We start from the raw sequence: 15,101 nt of genomic DNA on the forward strand, positions 1-15,101 counted from the left end.
AACAAGTTGTGGTGAGGACACAACCGATCTATATCTCTGAAATGGGATATAGATAGGTTAAATGAGTGGGCAAAAATTTGGCAGATGGAGTATATTGTGGGAAAATGTGAGATTGTCCACTTTGTTAGGAAGAATAGAAAAGAAGAATATTATTTAAATGTAGAGAGACTACAAAATGCTGCGGTGCAGCAAGATATCATACGGGATTCACAAAAAGTTAGCAGTTGGGTACAAGTAAATAGGAAGGCAAATGGAATGTTGGCCTTATTGCAAGTGGAATACAAAAGTTGGAAAGCCTTGCTAGAACTGCATGGGGCATTGTTGCGACCATCGGGTAGAGTACTGTGTACAGTTTTAGTCCCTTATTCAAGGAGGGATATACGTGCATTGGAGACAGTTCAGAGAAGGTTCACTAAGTTGATCCCTGGGATGAAGGGCTTGTCTTATGAGGAAAGGTTGAGCAGGTTGGGCCTAGACATTGGCGTTTAGAAGAATGAGAGGCCATCTTATTGAAACATATAAGATTCTGAGGGGGCTTGATAGGATAGATGCTGAGAAGATATTTTCCCTCATGGGATATCTAGAACAGGGGGCACAGTTTCAGAATAAGGGTCTCTCATTTAAACCACAGATGGGAAGAAATGTCTTCTCTCAGAGATTTATTAATCTTTGGAATTCTCTATCCCATGGAGCACTGAGGGTTGGGCCATTGAATATATTCAAGGTTGAGTTAGTTTTTGATCTGAAAGGGAGTCGAGGATTATGGGAGACAGGCAGGAAAGTCGAGCTGATGCCACAATCAAATTAGACATGATCTTATTGAACAGCAGGGCAGACTCAAGGGGCTCTATGACCTCCTCCTGCTCCTATTTCTTATGTTCTTCAGTGTGACCTGTATTTTTTTTTCATGTGGAAGTGCACATAAATATTGTAACTGTGTCAAAGAGATAATCATATTTTAAATAAAACACGTTCTTTCAGTTAGCTGAGACAACTACATCCCTAGTGCAAAACAGTATTTTTTTTACTTTCTTCCCTTAGGTTCTCTAACACATTATGCAACACTACTTAGAAGCGCTCGTTAGCAATTAAGGGAACATTGCCAGGGTTAAGCTGTGGCTCAGTTCATAGCACCCTCGCCTTTGAATCAGAGGGTTGTGGGTTCATGTCCCACTCCCAGAAAAACCAAGAACTGTGATTGTACTCGAAAGAGTTGCAATCTGTGACTGTTGATAACTCGAAAGAGTTAACAGGGTTAACACAAGTTGAAATGGGAATCCTTGTAATGAGAAGAGGGTGTACACCAGTAAAAGAATTTTAAAAATGGCAGGGAGTATGTTAAAGATGTAATAAATACTTGTGGTGGTTGTTCACATAATATTTAAAACTATTCTCCACTCCTAGTTTGCATTTGTTCAATCCCTGTTACAGCCTTGCAATACACTATCTATTATTTTTGAAATGCAATTGCTATGTTAAATCAACCATACCAAATTCTTACATCGATAATTTCACTAAACATAATGTGACAAATTACAAGAAATAATGCTTGCTGGAAGGCTTTTTGTCGACAGCTTGATTGTTGAAACCAGAAAGTTGTGTAGCTGAGTCCTAAAATTCATTGCCCCCCGTACAGTTGACCAATGGATTGGAGTATGGGAATGATGGAATAGATGAAGAAAGCAAAACAAATAGTTCCACACCAAAATTGGCTCATTGGATGATCTGAAAGCAGTATTACCAGTAATGTTCGGTCCTGTGAAACTATTTTGTTTCCCCCATCCTGTTCTTCTGGTTAGATGAAGATGTATTGTAAATTTCTGGGGAAAAAAGAAAGTAGGGGGGACAATAAATTTGCACGATCAAAATTGAATTTAATTATTTGTCTAATTTTTCTCCCCCCATACAGGCAGAGCTGGGCTTTGTACAAGAGCCATGTCTTGGCAAAAGGAGTTCATCGTGTTCAAAAGACAGAATAAGATTCAATCCCCCTATGCATTGCATGACAGCAAGATTTTTCTTGGTGATCCACATGACAGCTTCTGCCCATATTAGTCCACAGAACCATAATTATTAGCTTAACCTTGAATGATATTCTGTTGTTGATGTAGCTCTCAGTGAGAGCTCTGGTAAAAAGAGATGAGTCTCATAAGAATACATTTTCCTGATGCATTCAAAATTTGATTTTAGCAATATTAGTTGATGGTGATGTTTGTGCTAGAAACAAAATACTGGAATGTGAAGTTGCATAAGGTCATATTTGGTGTACATCCATTAAAACAAAATAAATATAGTGCTCTTTAGAAATATCCAAACAGCCATTCCACTGTCCTGTCTTTTCAGGCTTGGGCAGGGACTGGGGCCTGGGTTAATAAAAGTTGTCTATATTTTTGGTTTAGCACTTTGCTGAAATAATCTAAGTCATCTAATGTGATTAGCCATGATGAAAAATAAAGGTATCAATTGTCTTTCCACAGAAATATTCTTCACAGATCTGAGAATAACTAAAAGTTTGATTTTTTTCGTGACAAACTAAACTGTGATCTTAGTGCAGGAGTAATCCAATTGGTAGTGACAAAATGACCGACAGTAAAAACATTTGATTGCTGCACTTTGTTTATTTCCATTGTGTGCAGATAGTTTTGCCTGAGTGCTTAAGTAGAGATGGAATACCAGTTGCTTTGAAACTGACCAGTTCCATACTTGCAAATCCTCTTTGCTTGAGCACAGGTTCAAATTCAGTATTTATAAAATTCTGTACTAATATAAAAATCTTAGGTTTTGGTCTAGATAGTATGTGATAAAGTAGAATTGGAAAAAAATCTTTGTCCTAAAGTTTAGTAACTATCTTGGGGAAAAAAAGAATAAGTTGCACTGAAAGATAATATTTGTCGGGAGAGAACTAAGAACTTTCATTCAGCATTTTTCAGGGCTCCACCACAAATCACTTTTTTTGATCCAAAAACTTTTGGTGCTGTTTCCTAAAGTGCTCCCCAAAATTGATCTAACTTTGAGTTAAATAAAAGGAGGAAAGATCCAATATTATCTTTTAAAAGAAACACAACTTCTGAAATGTTGGTTTTGTATTTATTTTCCATTACAGTTGTTGGCCAGCAATATGAGTCTCCAGGCTGTTGTCAGACTGGATATCACACCCATTGTTGTAAAGCAAAATAAGTACGATAAGTACAATATTCCACTCTTATAGCAACTGAAAGGAATTGAAAATTAGAATGCTTCAAAACAAAATTGTAGAGTTTTGCAGGTTTCAAAAGTAAGATATCAAATTCACTAGACATTTATTTTCTTGTTGCTTAATTCATAGTTTTTGCTTATTATTGATCATCTTATCTTCATCCATTTACTTGAGCTTAAAATATCATCACAAGTATTTAGCTATGGCGCAAATAAAACAAAAATAAGCACTGCAATGCTTTTTTTTAATAAATTACAATTTGAGTTCCTTTATCCTCACTCAAAACACCCAAGTTGTATCAAACACATCGCGCTCTATATTCCTCTTATATGATTGCAAATTCTGAGAAAAACTGATTGATGTCTTTCTCCACTATTAAAGATGCCATTCTGTGGTGTGTGCAGTCACTGGTAATGGTACTATTTATTATTGCAGTTAAACAGCGTGATTATTAACTGTAGCGGATGATTTTACAGTAATAGTGTGTAATGAACAATTTTAACAAGACTAAGTTGTAGTGGGAAAGGGAAGAACTACCAAATATTTTCTGATTTTTGAAATGCAAACTCTGATATTGCCACTGAATGAATAGGTAGTTTTTACTCCTTGTATGTGAAATCATAATGCAAAAACCTTAATCAGTAAAATTACATAAGAATAAGTCTGCCTTACTTATTTTTTAAAAGAAGAGATTCATAAATCCACTATTACACAAAATGTTCGAAATATGCTCTGGAAATAAACTTCAATGATTTCCCTTTCGCAAAAACAGGAAATTAAGTGTTTCTGCTTTTCATTTAGACTGTGCTTGGAATAGCCAGTATCGTTGTCTGTTAATCTTAATATTAACTTAATTTTGCTTTTTTAATAGGCAGATTTCATTTAATTTATAGTGATCGTTATGGCTATTGAATCATTTTTAAAGATGCTTAGAGACTTGCTGTATACTTTACACATTTCATAAATATTTACATTCTTAGCATGCAAAAATGAATGTGTTTTCAGACAAAGATATTGATTAAAATAAAAATTAAATTTCACAGGAATGGTGAGTTTTTCATGACTCTTAGAAATGAGCTGTATGCTGGCAGTTTGGGCCTTAAATTACATTAATGATTCATTTGCTTTTGAATTTGTTTTTAGGTAATTTGTGAGGATTACAAGACAGCTCCATTAAGCATGTACATTAAAATTCATTAGCATCTTTCCATGGGATTTTCAACTTTTGTCCTTTTAAATGCGATAGCAGAACTCATGCAAAGTATTATTGGATGGGACTTTCTGTAGAAAGTGATATAACTAAAAAACAAAATATAAGAATGTAGATAAATTGGGAGTGCAAAGCAGGCCTAAAGTTAAATATCCCACAGAGCTGGATTTCATTTTGCTGTGTTTGCCATCCAGTTATTAGAACATGTTGTAACTCTCCCTGAGTATGTATGGATAGTGTACTGTATATATGCTTTATTTTTAGTGGAGAAAATGTCCCTGTTTAAGAGAAAATGACAACAATTGATAATAGATAATAAGAAATGTACTGACATTTATGAAAACAGGACAACACTGGCAATTGTTCAGCAAATTTGGTTTGTTTATATTTGTGGTTGCTGTACTAAGTATCTAAAATGAATTCCTCTATAATGTAACACCTGTGTATTATAATAGTATATATTGTACAGTACTTTAAGTGACTTGTACAGTACTTGGAGTTCTTTTCTTGAATGCTTATTAAACAAAAGTGGTACATTCTATAAGTACCAGCTTGCTGTTAGCATGAGTTATGAGCATATATTGAAGGTGCAATAAATTAAAATGTTTCACGTGCACATTGTTCAAAAATGTTTCAAACTGTTTTGGCTACATTTTTCTTTCTTCACTACATATGTGTTGGTCCCACAGAGGAAATCTTGATATTTCATCTTTGCAACTGAAAACATGCTTTCAAAGGTAGTAGCATCATATACTTTCCCTCCATTATATTAATTGCATTTGTGCAACTCTTGCGCTTCGAGAGAAAATACTTCATTTAATATTGCAAGCTCTGTGCTCAATCTGTAGGAACTAGATTTACTTAAGCTGCTTTGAATTGTGATTCATTTGTAACAAAATCTCCAAACACTCATTTCAAAACGTGCATCAGTTTTGGAGAGGCATGGCTTCTAAAACTCATTGGTAATTTTGTTGTGCCATTGTGCCACATATGAAATTGACAGACGCGTTAACCTAGCCAATCCAATATAGTTGTGCTGTTTAGCGCATCACAATGCAGACACATCTCCTGTGAGACATGAAAACAGCCTAACATAAACCAAAGCCAGTTATGGAAAATAAAATGGAAAATTCTTCTCAGATCCTGTTATGTGATGAAAATTAATCCAGGAGATCAGATAGGTCCTTAATTATATTATAGAATATCTACTTCCCACACTAGCCAGAGACAGGTCTAGTTTTTCCTTGAAGAACTACAGAAAATCAGCATTCATCACACAAGCCAGCAGCCTACTTTACAAATTTATTATTTTCTGGGTCCACATAAACACAATTCAGTCCCTTCATTATTTTATGAATCTTGATCATATAGCAGGAGTCTGTGCTTTTCCATAGTATACTGATCCTGTTCTTTGAGCTTTTTTGAGTAACTGCAATGTTTTAAACTAGATATTAATCCTGTGGGCTTCCTCTACACCCTTTCCAGAGCTTCAATATCCCCCACCATGTGAAGAGACAAAACTGGACACAGTGTTCAAACATAGCCCTAACCAAGTTAAGCTGGGGTATGGGGATGGTGTCAGAGAACTGGAGAACTTGTTCAAAAAAGGTTATAAGGATAAGTCTAGGAACTACTGGCCGGTCAGTTTAACTTTGGTGGTGAGAAAGTTTTTATAAGTGATAATTCTGCCCAAAATTAACAGTTACTTGGACAAATGTTGATTAATTAAGGCAAGCCAGCATGGCGAATCATCCTGTGAATACCCCTGGATTCCTGTTTGGTTTAGGCTGTGTCTTCAATGCATTGCTCACGAATCCAACAAATCCCTGGGACCTGATGGCCTACACCCTCATGTTCTAAAAGAAATAGCTGCAGAGATAATGGATGTGCTGTCTATAATTTTCCAAAACTCCTTAGATTCAGGGACAGTCCCATTAGATTGGAAGTTGGCAAATGTTACACCGCTTTTCAAGAAAGGAAGGAAAGAGAGAAAACAGTGAACTACAGGCCAGTTAACCTAACATCAGTTGTTGGGAAAATGCTGGAATCTATTATATAGGAAGTCGTAACAATGCATTTAGAAAGGCGTAGTTCAGTATGATTAGAACAAGTCAACATAGTTTTGCAAAAGGGAAATCCTGTTTGAAAAATGTATTTATTTTTTGAGGATGTTACTAGTAAGGTAGATAAAGGAGAACCAGTGGATATAGTATACCTGGATTTTCAAAAGACATCCGATAAGGTGACACAAACGGTTAATTGGCAAGATAAGGCTCATGGGGTTGGAGGTAATATGCTGGCATGCATGGAGGATTGGTTAACAGATAGAAAGCAGAGAGTTAGCATAAATGGGGCTTTTTCAAATTGGCAGACAGTGAATAGTGGAGTGCTACAAGGATCAGTCCTCAGGCCTCAGGTACTTACAATCTATATTAATGACTTAGATGAAGAGACTGAGTAATGTATCAAAGTTTGCTGATGATACCAAGGTAAGTGAAAAGGTACAGTGGAATGGTCTGCACTGGAGTGCTGTTTTTGGCTGCAGTCAAGTGCTTCAGTTGGAGTTTGGTGACAGAGGGAGTTTAAGTTAAATTAAGTTAAGTTAAATTCTATCTAAGGTCTAGTCTTTCTTTGACTTGGCAATTAACTAAAAGTTGCTGTTAGGATTGGAAGGTGAATTTTAGTCCAGCCTTAAAAACAGGGCTCATGCGGGCTCTGCTTGCAACTGCAACTAGTTAATTAGATAACTGGCTTAATCAGGCTTTCAGAGACGAGGTTCAGAGAATATAAAAGTAGGCCACCTTTCCTCAGAAAAAAGAGTGGCGTCCTTGGAAAGTAGGAACTGGCGAGTAAATTAGGTGACGATATTTTTAAACAAGTCGCTATACTTGGATTTAACTGAGAAGCATCAGGAATAAGGAAACTTTAGGGCCAATATAATAAAGTAATATAAATAATCCAAAATAAGCCACATGCCAATGAGTAGAGAAATAGGAGGATAAGGCAGATGAATGCGTGGCTGGAAAGATGGTGCAGGAGGGAGGGCTTTAGATTCCTGGGACACTAGGACTGGCTCTGTGGGAGATGACATCTGGGAGATGTACAAGCCAGACGGGTTGCACCTGAACAGAGCTGGGACTGAGTTCCTTGCAGGGTGTTTTGCTAGTGCTGTTTGGAGAGCTTTAAACTAACTGGGTAGAGGTGTGGGAACCAAGAGAAAATATTAGAAAGGAATACCAGGGTGCACAAAATACTGGGAGGGACAGATAGCGCTAGTATAGAGAATAGTAAGTTAATAGGTAAAGTCGGGGCAAGGGAGAAAGTAACAATCTAAATCAGGGTTACTATGCATGTATGCGAATGCACTGAGTATAGCAAATAAGATTGGGGAGTTACAGGCGCAGATTGCCATGTGGCAATAACAGAGACCTGGCTCAAGGAAGGCCAGAGCTGGGTGTTAAATATTCCTGGGTACAAGGTGTTCAGAAGAGATAGGAAAGGAAGAGAGGTGGCGGTATTGGTTAAGGAGAGCATTGCAGTGCTGGAGGAAAGAGAATGTCCCAGAGGGTTCAAGGACACAATCGATTTGGCTGGAGCTAAGGAACAAAAAAGGTGCAATTACATTGCTCAGCGTAGTCTATAGACCGCCAACTAATGAGAAGGACATAGAAGAACAAATCTGCAGGGAAATTACAGAGAGATGCAAGCATTATAGAGTAGTTATAATGGGGGATTTTGATTACCCAAATCTGGACTGGAATAGTAGTAGTGTAAAGGGTGGAGAGGGGCAAAAGCTCCTAGATTGTGTTCAGGAGAATTTTCTACAGCAGTATGTGTTCAATCCAACAAGAAAAGATGCACTGTTGGACCTGGTTCATGGTCTACTTGGCCCACCTCATTTCCAAGTGTCAGTGGGGGAACATTTATATTTAGGAGACAGTGATCATTGTATTATAAGTTTTAGGATGATGATAGAAAAGTACGATACACAATCCAGAATAAGAATAATTAATTGGACAAGAGCCAACTTCGATTGGGCAAGAACGTAACTGGGCCAGATAGACTGGAACGAAAGATTGGCAGGAAAAACTATACCTGAACAATAGGCTACCTTCAAAAAAGAATTGGTTTTGGCACAGTTAAGTTATATTCCATTGAAAGGGAAAGGTAGGCAAACAAATCCAGAGTTCCCTGGATGAAAAAGGAGATAGAAATTAAGATAAAGAAGAAAAAGTGTGTTTGTGACAGGTGTCAGGTAGAAAATACAATTGAGAACCAAGAGGAATACAGAAGATTCAGAGGGGAGGTGAAAAAGCATATTAGAGAAGTGAAGAGGGATTATGAGAAAGGACTGGCAGCCAACATAAAGGGGAATCCCAAAGTCTTCTATAGAGACATAAATAGTAAAAGGGTGGTAAAAGGAGGAGTAGGGCCAATTAGGGACCTAAATGGGAATTTACACATGGATGAAGAGGTCATGGCTTAGGTATTAAATGAATATTTTGCATCCATATTTACCATGAAGTAGATGCTACCCAGGCCATGGTGACAGACGAGGAAACTCTGTCACTAAAAGTGTTCAAAATTGAAAAGGAGCAAGTGTTGGAATAGACTGTCGGTACTTAAAGTTGTCAAGACACTGGGACCGGATGAGATGCATCAAAGATATTGAAGGAAGTGAGATTAGAAATTGCAGGGGCACTGGCCATAAACTTTCAGTCTTCCTAGACTCGGGGTGGTGCCGGAGGACTGGAGAATTGCAAACATTACACCCTTGTTCAAAAAAGGTTGTAAGGATAAGCCCAACAATTACAGATCAGTCAGTTTAACTTCAGTTGTGTGCAAGATTCTAGAAACAATTATTTGGGAGAGAATTAGTAGTCACCAGGAAAAATATGGGTTGATAAGGAAGAGCCAGCATTGATTTCTAAAGGGGAAATCATGTTTAACTAACTTGCTGGAGTTTTTTGAAGAGGCAGCAGAAAAGGTTGATGAGGGTAATGCTGTTGATGTGGTGTACATGGACTTTCAAAAGGCATTTGACAGAGTGCCACACAACAGACTTGTGAGAAAAGTTATTGCTCATGGAATAAAAGGGAGAGGAGCAACGGGGATACAAAATTGGCTGAAAAATAGGAAGCAGAGAGTAATGGTCAATGGATATTTTTGGGGCTGGAGGAAGGTTCCCCAGGGGTCAGTATTGGGACCCTTGCTTTTCCTGATATATATTGATGATTTAGATCTTGGTGTGCAGGGGACAATTTCAAAGTTTGTGGATGATACAAAGCTTGGGAGTGTTGTGAACTGTGAAGAGGATGGTGTGGAACTTCAAGAGGACATAAACAAGTTGGTGGTGTGGGCAGATAGGTGGCAGATAAAGTTCAATGCAGAGAAGTGTAAGGTGATGCATTTTGATAGGAAGAACATGGACAGCGAATATAAAATAAGGGGTGAAATTTTGAAGGGCGTGCAGGAGCAGGGAGAAAGACTTGGGTGTACATGTGCATAGATCATTGAAGGTGGCAGGACAGGTTGAGAGAGCAGTTAATAAAGCATATAGTATCCTGGCTTTATTAATAGGGGCATAAAGTACAAGAGCAGGGAGGTTATGCTGAATTCATATAAGACACTCATTAGACCTCAGCTGGAACATTGTGTACAGTTCTGGGTGCCATGCTATAGGAAGGATGTGAACACTTTGGAGACAGTACAGAAGAGGTTTACAAGAATGGTTCCAGGGATGAGAAACTTCAGTTAAGAAGATAGATTGGAGAGGTTGGGACTGTTCTCTTTGGAGAGAAAAAGGCTAAGAGGAGATTTGATAGAGATGTTCAAAATCATGAAGGGGCTGGACAGAGTGGATAGGGAAAAGCTGTTCCTGTTCGTAAAAGGATCAAGAATGAGAGGGCACAGATTTAAAGTGATTTGCAAAAGAAGTAAATGTGATGTGAGAAAAAACTTTTTCACACAACAAGTGATTCGGGTCTGGAATGCTTTGCCTGGAAGTGTGGTGGAGGCAGGTTTAATCGAGGCATTCAAGAGGGCATTAGATGATTATTTGAATAGAAACAATGTGCAAGGGTACGGGAAAAAGGCAGGGCAATGGCACTAGGTCATCATGCTCATTTGGAGAGCAGGTGCAGACACGATGGGCCAAATGGCCTCCTGTGCCATTAAAATTCTGTAAGCTGTGGGGAGGACACAGGCTACAAAGAGATATATACAGGTTAAGTGAGTGGGCAACAAAATGGCAGATGGAGTATAATGTAGGGAAGTGTAAAGTTATTCATTACGGTCATAAGAATAGAAAAGCAGAATACTTTTTAAAAGCTGTGAAATTTGTAAGTGTTGATGTGAACTTGAAAGTGTTGAAAGAGACTTGGTGCTCGTACAAGAAACACAGAAAATTAGCATGTAGGTGCAGCAAGCAATTAGGAAGGCAAATGGCCTTTATTGCAAGGGGGTTGGAGTACAAGAATAAAGAAGTCTTGCTACAATTGTACAATGTTTTGGTGAGACTACATCTGGAATATTAGGTGCAGTTTTGGTCTCCACATTTAAGAAAGAATGTACTCGCCTTGGAGGCAGTACAGTGAAGGTTCACTAAATTGCTCTGCGGGAGAGGGAGTTGTCATATGATGACAGGCTAAGGAAATTGGACTTTTATTCTCTGGAGTTGAGAAGAATGAGAGTTGATCTCATTAAAATCTACAAAATTCTGAATGGCTTGACAGGGTAGACACAGAGATTGTTTCTGCTCATGGGAGAGTCTAAAACACAGGGAACAGTCTCAGGATAAGGGGCCAATCATTTAGGACTGATATGACGAGAAATTACTTCACTCAAAGGGCTGTGAATCTTTGGAATTCTCTACTCCAGAGGGTTGTGGATGCTCCGTTGTTGAGTACATTTAAGGCTGGGATAGACAGATTTTTGGTGTCTCAGGAAATTGAGGGATATGGGGTGCAGGCAGGAAAATGGGGTTGAAGCTCAAGATCAGCCATGATCATATTGAATAGGGGATAAAACAATGAATAAAAATAAGTGAAAAAAAAACTTTTCATATATTCATTGTTTTATCCCCCCCTTTTTATCCCATTTTTGATCCTTTTTCCCCCACCACCACCCCACCCCTAGTAGGGCCATCTTTTACTTGTTCATTTTGTTCTTTTCAGAGTGCTTGCTCTTGTTCTGCTGTTATCACATTCTGCTTTCTTACCTTTGCCACTATCAGCACCTTTTTTATCCCTTACCACTACCACTAACACTCCCTTTGTCCTTTTGTTCATGACATCTTTGGCAACCTCTCCTTTGCCCCCACCTATCACTAGCCTCCCATCCAGCTTCATCTGCTCCACCCCCCTTAAACAGTATAAATTTAATCACATTTCTGCTTCTCTTTAGCACTGAAGAAGAGTCATATGAATTCAAAACGTCAACTCTGTTTCTCTCTCCACAGATGCTGTCAGACCCGCTGAGTTTTTTTAAGCATTTTCAGTTTTTGTTTCAGATTTCCAGCATCCAAAGTATTTTACTTTTATATTATAATTTACATCATTTTTAACAAAGTAAAAAGTCCCAAGGTGCCTTCCAGAAGCATTCTTTATTTTGCACTGAGCCACATAAGGCAATATCAGGACAGGTAACCTAAAAGCTAAGTGAAAGATGTAGGTTTTAAGGAATTTTTGAAAGGAAAGAGGTTCGGGGTAGATGACCCACTAATTCCACACAATTCTATCTTGTCGAGATGCTTCTTGTAAGATATCTTATCAAAAGTTTTCTGAGAGTTCAGAAATGTCTATGAGATTTCCCTCAACCACTAACTTGATCTTTTGTAATGTGTGTAAATAATGGGAAAAAAGACAGAGGTGGATGAGAGTTTTTTTTAAAGAAGTTTTTAGTTATGATCTGGAATGTGCTGCTTGAAAGGGTGGTGGAAGCAGATTCAATATATATGGAAAAAGTAAAGAATTGCAGGGCAATGGGGAAAGTGCATTGGATTGGCACAGGCGTGATTGGCCAAATGATTTCCTTCTGTGCTGTATGATTCTATGATGTGGGACAGAGCTTGGGGTATGACTGTGGAAGTACTGAAAGGTGGCAGGGTTGCAGAACAGTCACTGTTTTCATGTTGACCAGGACACCAAGAAAAGTCCCTGCTCTTTTGAAAGCATCACGGTCTCATTTTTATGTTTATTATAAACAAGAAACAAACATAAATCCCGTGATAGGTTAGCACTTCCAATAATGTAGCATTTTCTCAATAATGCATGGAAATAACTGAAGTTACTTGCTCCAGAGCTGATAACTTGGCATCATGCCAAATGAGCCAAGCTTACACTTGTATGTCTGCAAAGTATGTCCCTTTCTCCCTCCTTCATTTGTTTCTCCCCCATTTTTGTATTTCTGTCCACTTCTGCACCATTCACTTTTCGCTACTTTTGTTGCTCCTTCCTATGCTACTTCTGTCACTTTTTCCTTCTATCTTGCTTTTCTCTTTTTTTTAATGCGCACTCTTCTCCTATGCTTCTCAGTGTCTTTAATCCCTTTGTTTAGAATCTCTTAGCCAGAACATACAGATCTGTGGCCCAATTGAAATCAAACCTCGAGCCACATTCAAATTAGATTGGCAAGTTGCAGACGCCTGTTGTGTATCCCAAGGCAGCTGACAAAGTGGACATCACCATCAGGTAGGGGAACAAAATTTTCAAAAGTCAAAACCAGGATACCTTGAAAATCTTTGAGAAGGTGGTGCTCCTTGATAGGCGACCAATAGCAGGAGTCTGGGGGAGGGGTATTTAAAGGTGGGAGGTCATGTGATGACATCTCCCAGAGTATGTCAGCCAGAGTTGACAACCCTATTGAGATACCCAATTATTGAGGATAGCAATTAAGAACCACAGGCTTTTGTTTCTGCCTCATTTAAAAAAAAACGGAATCAAGACTTTATTTATCACAAGATCTCAGAATCCTGTATTCTATTCTAACTACTGCTCAATGCATAATGGTAAGACGAATCTCCGTTTAAAAGTCTCATTTATTTTCATTTGCACACTGGGCTCTAGCAATAGACACTTCAAACCAAAGTTGGACTTTAAACTAGCAAACGTACCTCAAGTGTGGGAGATTTTGTTTGCACCCAGAGCCGCAAGCAAGAAAGCATTCGATCTTTCGATGAGAAGTTTGGCTGAATGTGCCATGACTCAACAGAACTTGCCTGCCACCTTCCTCAGCACTGATTGGGGGTTTACCAATGGGCACTGTCCGAATACCTCTTCAAGTGCAGCTTGTGGCTGGCGGACACAGCTGTCAATCTTCTGTTGTCACCGAGAGGCTGATTCCCTTCCAGGTGGTCATGGAGTAATTTATAGGAGGTCATGTGGATAAATTACCCTGAGTAGCTCCTATAATTTACCCCCATTGTCTCTTATGAATCAGTGCCTCGTCCACTGGCCTTTTCCATAGAAAGCATGATTGGCCAATGAGAGCATTTTGACAGAATAGCCAATCGGGCACTGAAAGGCAAACCAACCAGGACAGCAAAAAGCTGTCCCATCGAGAACCAGTTCACTTTGGAGGGAAAAAAGGTTTTCCCCTGGTGCCAACTCTGGATGCTGGTGAGAAGGTTTTCTGTGCATGTGAGAGCATCCCAGTGTAGTCACTTAATGGTCAGTGAACTGACTGCAACATGGCTCCCCCTAGCCCTGTGCCTCATGCTAGATGTCACATGACTAAAGCAAACCAGATGGGACATGTTGTAATGATTGCATTTCAAAACCCAAACATCCCCCTTTTCATAAACAAAAGACAAATCTGCATGCACTATCATGTGTAATTGTGAGTTACCCAAGTTACCCCCATACCGCAACTTTTCTTATGCATTAACAAACAATTTGTTTGTCAGTCACTGCACATGTATTGCATATATGGTCGTTATTTCGTGCAGGTCTCTTAATGGTACGCATTCACATTGCCATTGGCTGTTCTTCTGGGTGATGTTCCCTCTCTGGGGAGTGTCATTCCTGTGGCATTGTGTTGCCATGGTAACTGTTGCTGTTGTTCCATTTCTGTTGCTGGGGCCCAGTGAACCTCTGGGACTGATGGTCGTTCTGTACTCTGTGCAGCTGGTGAGATCCCATCTTCCTCACCGGCTGCCTGCAGTGAAGGAACAGCTTCTCTAGTTTGTATATGCCTGTGGTTGTGCCAGTATATTTAGTCATTTACTTCCATTGCATATGATCGAGGTGAAAACTGCTCTACGCATGTCCCAAGTTGCCACTTGGGCTGACGCCCGATGAGGGCATTGAAGGTTTTTACCCTGATGGGCTTTCCAATGCTCAACTCTGCCAATGGCTTGGCAGTCTTGTCAAAATGAAATTTGGCTTTCTGCTTGATTTAGCTTGATTTTTTCACCCATACCTGTTACTGTTTATGGCTTCTGTAGCTTTTTTGCGATTGGAAGAGTCGTTTGGGTGTGACATGACATTAGTCTTTGGACTGCACGACTTTCTATGCTTTAAGTGGGTGTGTTTCTCCACTTGAGGATTGCCTTGTACACATCTGTGCTTGATTTGTTCGATTTCTTGATCATTCCTTTGGCGATTCTTCACTGCCACCTCAGCCTTTTCATTCGACTGAGGATAGTGCAGAGATGACGCATAGTGTTGAATTTCCCAATCCTTTCTGAAGTGGCTG

At 39.0% G+C, this 15,101-nt stretch overlaps 1 protein-coding gene across 1 annotated transcript in view; it reads left to right on the forward strand.

Moving 5' to 3' along the window:
• Positions 1 to 5,020, forward strand: part of vcpip1 (valosin containing protein (p97)/p47 complex interacting protein 1) — a 49,664-nt gene extending 44,644 nt beyond the window's left edge. Inside the window, exon 4 of the mRNA XM_078540397.1 lies at positions 1,910 to 5,020. The gene's annotated coding sequence lies outside the window, so the exon portion shown is untranslated. The remainder of the gene's footprint in view (positions 1 to 1,909) is intronic.
• Positions 5,021 to 15,101: the final 10,081 nt, after the last annotated feature.

The sequence above is a fragment of the Cetorhinus maximus genome, chromosome 4 (genome assembly GCF_964194155.1).
Source record: "Cetorhinus maximus chromosome 4, sCetMax3.hap1.1, whole genome shotgun sequence".
NCBI lineage: Eukaryota > Metazoa > Chordata > Chondrichthyes > Lamniformes > Cetorhinidae > Cetorhinus > Cetorhinus maximus.